Raw genomic sequence first — 7,975 nt, forward strand, 5'->3', positions numbered from 1 at the left:
TAATGAATTTTCTATCAAATATAAAACCGAATTAAAATTTCTTGTCAATTCGAAGACTTTCAATGACATTGGTCGTAAGCTAACCAGAGTTAAAAATCAAACTGATTAAAGCATTAAACGAGCCATTACAACAAGGATTCGAATTTATTTACTCCTTCGATGTACCTTCGATCAATCACCCCCGGATTTACACTCGCGTACATGAATATTAATTAACCAAAAGTGTTTAAGCGCAAGCTTAAGAAAATTTCGTTACGTGAATCATGCATCGCTCTTTTACTGGGTCTCCTCTCTTTTTTCAATTCCATTTGGGAGTTCTCGTTACTCGTAGATATATTTATTGCTCTTGTATACCTGAGCTCCCTTATCGTGCCATTTTTTTATGATCGTATTTGTTATACTTGCTGTATTTTATGAGTTTTTAGCGAAAATCAGAGAGAGAGAGAGAGAGAGAGAGAGAGAAAGAGAAAGAGAGAAATTCTTCAATTCATAATAAAATAGTTCGCAATATATAAATTTATTATACAATTTATTATAATTCGTTACTATATAAATATTATAAATAAATTTTACTAAAAACCATAATATTACATAAGCTAAACTATTATAATAATACATATATATATATATGTGTGTGTGTGTGTGTGTGTACACAATATCAGCTTATAATAGCGAAAGTAATATAAATTGAATCGTGCATTAAGACAATGCGGCAATGCTTAATTAATATACGTATCGACGATTTGATGTGAGAGGACGGAAAGCAAGAGATTTGTAAAAACATTGAACAGATTCCAAGTTTCTGCCTGCTACTTAACGAAGCAAGTATTCATCGTTCGCATGCGTGCACTTGCACAAGTAGTATTAGTATATAAAGGCTCCATTAATTATCGGTTTCTCTTGCTTTCATGAAATTTGATTTGATATTGCAGTGGTTCACGGAATTCGCATTAAACTACAGTCAAATGAATATTTGTTTAACTTATATATACTTGAATGATAGTACCTTGGTAGTGATTCATTTAAGTACATATGTCACTCACTGGATGGAAAAACCGACTTCTTCTCACTTCTGATTTTGTGACATTTTCTAATCGTTATTCTCTGCCAATCGTAACCAACATCTGAAATTAAAATTTTCTCACGTATTTCATTATTGGTTAGTCATTTCATTAACAGACCAATAATATCGACATTGGACTCTAGTTGTTCATCATTCTCCACTCAAGACATTAACATTTCGACTAAACGTGGCCACTAATCCAAAGACGCAAACGACTTGTATTAAACAAAGTACTTTTGTACAAAATCTATAACGTCCAATTTATTATCTTCGTGAGTATTTGCGACATTTATCTGGGGACTCCTAATGATAACGAAGATGGTAAGTGACAGTCGTGATTGCCCAACGCACTCCCTTCCGGAATTAAAAATTTCTATAGAGAAAATTAGAGGGGCAAACGTTCTCGCAATATCGCGCTCGGATCCTAGGCCGCCCATGAGGCCCAGCTGCACCAGTGGCCAAATTATAAGGTACGGGCCCGCGGAGATAAGCCCGAGATCGCGATGACGAGGGACGTCGGTTTAATTCGCAACTGCGGTCGCTTCCTTCCGGCGCGCGTGCGTGTTTACGTTTGAGTTACGACAGTGATAGGAGGCCCCGTTAATGAGACTGCCGCCAAGGTGCAAAGTCGAGAAGCTCGGATCCAAACACAAGTGTATACAAGTACTCGCGAACGCAGCTGTACACCAATCTGATAAGTGCTCGCGGCCTCCGCCCCTCGTCACCCATCGCCGACGTGCGTGCATACGTGTAAATGCCCAGAGAATCGTTCTCCCGTTAAGGGGCTCATTCTTCCACCTGAATAACCTCGCCCTTTTATGCGCATACGCAAATACGAAGCGATTCTGCGTCACAAGAGCGATCTGGTCACAAGTCCTTTCACTCTACAATTGATCTGTACGGAAAAATAAACGTACAGAGATGAATCGCTTGTATCCTAAGCCCATTATTACCTTTTATTGTCTTTTAGCTTTTTCAACCAGGCTAGTGCAAGATGAGAATGAATTTGGATTCACATTAAATTTCCGATGGCAGCTGTTTTTTCCTTTGCTGACAATAAGTTTTGTCATTATTGTCGGGAAGATGTCGTCGGCATTTATTAACGAATGTTGGTTGTTGGAAATGATTAGTTGCACGATTAACTTTTAAAACCCGGTGCTGATGAATATACCACATGGAAGGGGAAGCGCGATTACTCGTTCCCTTTCTTCTTCTTGATATCGCTCTGTATTTTAAATGATTAATACTCATGATACGTGTGTAACACGCAAATGTAATCCTGTATAGGCAATTTAATTTAAATTTAAACAAACCGTTTCCTTTAAGATACACTTGCCCTGTACTTACCGCATAAGCTTATTTCAAATTAATCCTTCAATCTTCACATAATATCTTCTTTTTATGAACGAATTCACGTAAAGTGAAAAACATATTTCTTTCAATTAATTATATACTTTCCAATTAAATGAAAATGTGACAAACTATAAATATAATGAGAGTAATTTCAATATGCGCAATGAATTGCGAAATATAACTAAATTTATATTGCCGATTATATAATTTTATATACATGTTATTGTTATTTCATATGTGATTTTACGTATAATATTTTCACACTCGTATGTATCGAACAAACTTAGTAATTGCTATTAACGTCCGCACAAATGCAAGTTACGACATGCACATGATATATTACATAATTCTTGTATACGGGCAATTTACAAATTTAAAAATCTAAAAATTATATGTTAAATGTGTCTAAAAGAATGTATCTTAGAAATAGAAATTGAAGCGAACCTGGACATTTACGATAGATTTAATTTTAATTAGTCCATTAATTCAGTCATTTCGTCATCAAATTGTAAGTTTGAGGTTTGACAACACAATTTCTTTATTAATTACAAAAAAAATATACAAAATTTAGTTCGATCAATTGGAAGAAAAAAAATCCATAACGTAAAACGTATTTGTCATTTGAAATGTAGGGTAGGGAGCATTAGAGGGAAAGGGGGCGATGTGCATTGGCGAGAGACGGTCAGCGATCAAGTTCACGTCGTAACAATTCTCATCGTAACGAGGTGTTGGAGAAAAGGAATGGGAAAAGTAGTTTTGGCGCACATAACGAGAGCACGTTACCCGTAATTCTCGCAGCAGTGAAACGACAACGGGTGAGTAGCAACATTATTGGCCGTCGCGCACGTCAGCGCAGGAATAAAAAGCTATCACGTCGAGGTGCCGGAAGCACCGTACGCTGTAAAAGTCCTTATCGTACGTAGAATGAGGTGACGCGCCCATTTCTGTTCCAAAGCCGTTACTTTTTAACGCGGATAATATAAAGTAGAGAAAGGAGAGGATTCTTTGTCGTTCTCTTTTATAAAACGATCGTGCAAACAAAGTGCGACAGTCGATGGCCGAATGCGAAAGCGCCCTTATTACGAGTTTTTTCAGAGCCCAGCAACTTTTTAACCGCGAGCTTCGAGTGCTCCAGTAAATAAGAGGTGAATCTTTATTTTAGCTGTTATCGATTATCATGGCATTTAATTCATAATTTTTAAATATGCAAGAGTTCCATTATGGAAATTCATATGAATTCGTAATTTCTTGGACACGCTTTGCTACGTTCAATTAACGAAATTTATTCATCAAGTCAATCTTATGTAGAGTAATAGCTTATTGTATTCATTGAATTTTTATAAAAATAATAATGAGCACATTAATAATAACGGACCTCAGAGAAATATAATTCGGACCATAATTTGAGTGAACGTCATTGTCCATAAATAATTTCGAGTTTATGAATACGAGTAGCTAATTTCTTTTTTAACTTTTGAAATATATTTTTATAATGTGAGAAATAAGTCAAAAATAAACTTTCAATGAGTTAAATAAGTTATAAGAGACATGAATTTTTATACAATTAGATTAATTAATTTGCCAGCCGAATGCATTGGCTCGTTAAATCTGTGTATTGATTAATATGAGAATGCTTCGAATTTTTATTTGCCACAACAACCCAATAATATAACAATTTCAAATAATTATGGCATGGAAAAATCTATAAATTTAAAACAAGATTTAACGTCCTCAAAACGTATATCACGTATTATTATTTTACTACGTGTATTAAGCTATTACATATTAAGATACCCTTCCAGTTTTAATTACGAATGACTTGTCCCTGATGATGATTTTAATTATAATAATAATTAATAATAATTGAAAGAAAAAAATTAATTATATAACGTTCATTCGCGTGTATGCTGGCACATGAATGTGCATTTGCGTAACAGTAAAGAAGAAGTTAAAGCTGGCGGGTAAAGGAAATTTCTTAAATACGAAGTGTCCCTCGATGCTTTCTTGAATTTCATATTATTAAAGACATTTATCCTCGCTACTATTATATTACAGCCATTATAGACTAATCTTTGAAAGGCCACATTCATAATTAACATAAGTCGAATTTGCATTACAAAAGTAGACTACGCGAGGTAAAAAAAGAAACGGCAAATGGTTGCCACTATCAGTGATATTCACCTGACGCTCACAGTAAAGACGGAACGCAATCCAATTACATATATCTGAGGAATAAGTAGTAGAGCATAAAAAATAAAATAAGGAGTATGTAATTTGCATGAAAGTACAGCTAAATCCTCAAACCACCCTGGTGCACCTGCCGCGATTCTCGATGAAGTCATTGATTCATCTTAGGTAGACAATGACAAAGAGTCTAAAGTTCTAGTTTGCAACCGCATTCGCGATATAATTATATATATATGTGTGTGTGTGTGTGTGTGTATGTGTGTATAACATTTGTATACAGACATACGTATATATAAAATCATCGGAGAGATTCAAACCTCTCTGGAATCATAGCTAAATCCTTTAATAAAGCGACAAACTTCATCAACGGAGAATGGACGAGAAAGAGCGAGAGATGCTGTCTCCAGCATCCCAGAGATGCGATCAATATTATACTCCTCTCTCCCTCTCTCACTCTTACTCCTTCTCGTCTCTCGTTTTCCCTCCGGTCTCTTGCGCGGTGACGTCACACTATCACAGGACGCCATCTTGCCATCAGACAAACGCGCGCATAAGCTACACCCTCGCTTTTACCAGAGAACGAAAATTCAAACCCTCCTCTTTCTACGTCTCATCCCCTGTCTTCTCTCTCACTCTGATCCTCTTTATCTGTCTATCTATCTGTCTATCTGTCTATTTATCTATCTCTCTTCGTTTTAACTTTACGGAAATCTGGATGACATAATTAGATTTTCCACGTGATGGGCGATCGAAGAAACGAACGATTCATTTTTCGTTTGACCGTATGTTATATATTTTCTTTGCAATGTTCAATGTAAGAATGTGGTTTAGTTAGGGGAGCTCAAGGCTAAGATGCTTAGATCATTTTCCGAATGAAGTTTGTAGAATAAAGTATTTTATCAAAAGAAAGCCAATTGATATTGTGCTTTTTTAATTTTCTAACAGATTTCTTTGACTCGTCAGGTAGAAAATTGGTACGATATACGACTAAAAAATTATCTACTACTGCGTTTATATTTTTCCATTAACCCCCCTCTCACTCTACCCACAAAAATATATGAATTATGATTTCAAACTACTTTCGGCATGAATAAGTATAATAGAAATAATAAAAATAATTTAGAAATTTTTACTCTATTGCATACTTTTTTCAAATAAGTTAGAGCAATGATTTGTACATATATCAGAAGTAAGCATCGAACATATTTTAGAAATACGTTTAATTTAACATTAATACAATAAATATTTTTATAAAGAATATATACTATAAAATATATTAATATTATTCAATGTCATTGTCTCCACGATTTTTTTCTTAAATATTCAAAATACAATACATATATGAATATATATTTTTTAATGCCTAAATGTACTATTAACAAAAAAAAATTTTTACATTCTCCTTAAAATTTAAATGCAATATTTGTTTACAAAATTAAAGGTATTGTCGCAATAAAATTTTTATGAATGAAATAATTACTTAAAGTTATTATATTTATTTAATACGTTCGATAGAGATTTAATAAATATCATTTCTTTGCACAACAATTTTATAATAGTTAAATATTATTTCAACAATCTAAATAACAATATTATGAAATGAAATTATAATTATTATATTCCTTATACTTATTTATAATGGTGCGGTGAGTTTTTACTCGTAATATCATAACGATTAATGGCTCAAAATTTGAAAATACGAAGTAATGTTGGAATGTGAAAATTTCCATCTTTTCAACACAATATTACATTACTTTTGCTTCAGCAGTTAACTTTCTAAGCTCTTTAAAATGAAAAGTTATGTACAGTGTTATGTACGGTGACGACTGTACTTTAACCATTTACAAAAGACAATCATACCATACTATCTTTATACTCTCACCGGAGAAACCAGTAAGAGCCACATAGGAGGCAAATATCCTTATAGATCCTCTCCCTGGATACACGGATCAAGCTTCCTAAGATCGCGCAGTAGACAAAATGTGGCAGATGCTGTGTTTACGTAATAGCAAATATCGAGTCGTTGTGACGTTGGCAGCATCCGTAGCGCAGAGATGGAGCTCTAAGGGAGTGGCGCGCATACACGAGTGCGCCCTCAAAGGAAAACAAGTGCGCATTGTGGGACACGCGCCAGCACTCCACAGATGCCGCATGAGCCACTTCACCCCCGATACTCACCCTCGAGTCTTCGCGCCGTCCGCAACTTCGTCGGTGTCGTAGAAGCAGAACCTCGCCGAGTCAATTTCACGCGACCGCTTCTCCGAGTAATTTTGCATCACAAAACTTCGCGGCCGTCTCTCCTCTTTTTTCCCTTCTTTCTAGCATTCTCTTCGATCGAGTTCACGTATTTCAATTGAATATCACTTTTGTATTATTGCAGTCTGTAAGTAGACGAGAATGCAAATATTATTATAACTTTATAAAATAATATGGATAAATCGATAAAAAATACTCGAAAAATTATCTATTTGAAGGTAATGAAATATTAATTTTGATAAATGACGTGCATCATTGCATTCGCTTCGTTGACCCCTTTATTTATTTATAACACTACTTTATTCTAAGCGTCTACTGATAAGAAATATATGAAAATTAATATTTGAACTGCATACTACAGATCGAGACGAATATTGGACGTAATTTTTTACATTCGTCGATAATTGTAATTGCAAGAATATAATAAATCTTTGCCTCTCTTCGTAAAGTTCGTAAATAACTAAATGGAAAAACTTGGCAATTAGGGTGAGCATTATCGGAAACATATTGAAAAGACCAAATCGTATGTTCAGAAACAATAAATGTATCGATATATCAAAGAACGCTTGTTCTCCTACCAACCCCTGTCCTTACTTCGCATAAACTTCAGGCTCGCCTAAACAAAAGGTCGACGACCATATGTATTCGATCTTTAAAAATATTTAAATATAATACTCTGAAGTTTACAAATACCTATATGCGCAAAAGCGTATTATTATTATGTATGCACGGGGCAAGTTTACGTGGACTAAAATTGAAAATATTGTCACCCTCCTTTATTCTCTCTTCGTTTTTTTTTTGTCTTTACCTCACCTCTCTTACTCTCTTACATAATTTCAAACAATGATACTCCACTACGACTACATCCATCCATCATCAATGGCACTTAGGATCGTTTCAGTTAAAGAAAAATAGAATGAGCTATACGTGGTGAAATAATGCGAAGCAACTTACCACTCACGTGCCAACCCCTTCAATACATTCGTGTTTGTTAGTTTTTTCTTTTAATTCCTGGTTAATGAACTCTTGAAAATAATCTGTGGCTCTTCACTTTAATTGCCGATGCACGAAGATCGATGCATTTATCCTTCCTACTAACGTATGTACGAATTTTCA

This window comes from Ceratosolen solmsi, unplaced genomic scaffold (genome assembly GCF_000503995.2).
Source record: "Ceratosolen solmsi marchali unplaced genomic scaffold, CerSol_1.0 scaffold45, whole genome shotgun sequence".
Lineage (NCBI taxonomy): Eukaryota > Metazoa > Arthropoda > Insecta > Hymenoptera > Agaonidae > Ceratosolen > Ceratosolen solmsi.